This window comes from Mesitornis unicolor, unplaced genomic scaffold (genome assembly GCF_000695765.1).
Source record: "Mesitornis unicolor isolate BGI_N332 unplaced genomic scaffold, ASM69576v1 scaffold35374, whole genome shotgun sequence".
NCBI classification, from domain to species: Eukaryota; Metazoa; Chordata; class Aves; order Mesitornithiformes; family Mesitornithidae; genus Mesitornis; species Mesitornis unicolor.
In genome coordinates this window covers 4664-5917 of record NW_010178643.1, presented here as the reverse complement: position 1 = coordinate 5917, position 1254 = coordinate 4664, and positions in this window count along the sequence as shown.

Here is a 1254-nt window from a genome sequence, read left to right as displayed (position 1 = left end):
TTACAGCCAGGGGAGCAAAGCGGAGGAGATCCTGGGGGCCGGGCAGGACCCCCGCACGCTGGCGGAGCTGGGCATCCTGCTGGACACCACGGCGCCCGGGGACAGGGGACGGCCGGGCACTGATGGCACAGAGAGCCCTTCCCAGGAGTACTTGATGCAGATCTTTACCCATCCCATCTTCTCCGAGGAAACCTTCTTCCTGGAGCTCATCGAGCGCCGGGCTTCGGGGAAGGCAATATTCGGGCGCTGTGGAAAGCTGTGCAGGTCTACATGGACCAGCAGCAGTAGTGGCAATGCTGCAATCCCCTCTGTCATCTCCCCATCCTCCCCGGTCCAACCCTGGGGCAGTATCTGCTGTGGAGATACCTGCAGGATGGCCCGGGGTGGCAGGGACCACGGGAGGACTCCAGGTCAACCCCCTTGGAGCCAAGTCCAGTGGGGCTGCGAGCATCCCCTGCATGAAGGAGGATTCCTCCCCATCGCTGCATTATCAGCCCCACATGGAGAACTTCCTGCCTTAATTTCACCTTGGTCTAACGAGCCTCGTGCCTGCAGCGTGGCCAAGGATGCTGCTGGCAGAGCAACGCCCCGAGATGTAGGGAATGAGGGGGAGCGGAGAACCTGGGGGGTACGGACACAGCCGCAAGCGGCCTCTTGCTCCTCTCAATTAAAGAATTAAGTCGAGAGCACCGCTTTGGTCTTTTTCTCCTCTTATTTAAGATGTGCCGAGTGCCAGATGAGGATGAAAGGGCCCTTGCCCCCACCTGTCCCCACTGGGTGGACGTTATCAGTGCCCTATTTGGGGTTCCCCACTGGGTGGACGTTATCAGTGCCCTATTTGGGGTTCCCCACTGGGTGGACGTTATCAGTGCCCTATTTGGGGTTCCCCACTGGGTGGACGTTATCGGTGTCCTATTTGGGGTCACCAGCAGTCAACGCTCAGCCCAGGGCCCATGGGTGCATTAATGAAGAAACCCCTGCTGACACCAAGCCCAGATTGAGGAAACCCGCCCATCGTCCTCCCATTTGACCCCAGGCTGCCTCAGCACCGCGCAGCAGAGGCAGAGTCACTGAAACCCGGGCGCTTTAGGAGCTTTATTATTAAATTGTGGCTCAGGTTCAGTAAAAACAAAAGTGTATAAAAGGGGTTATTGGGGGCTGGGCAGGGCACAGCCAGGGGGAAGCCCCTGAGCCCGCAGAGCCCGAGCGGTGGCGAACAACCCCAGGAGGGCTCCATGAGGGCAAACCTGGCTC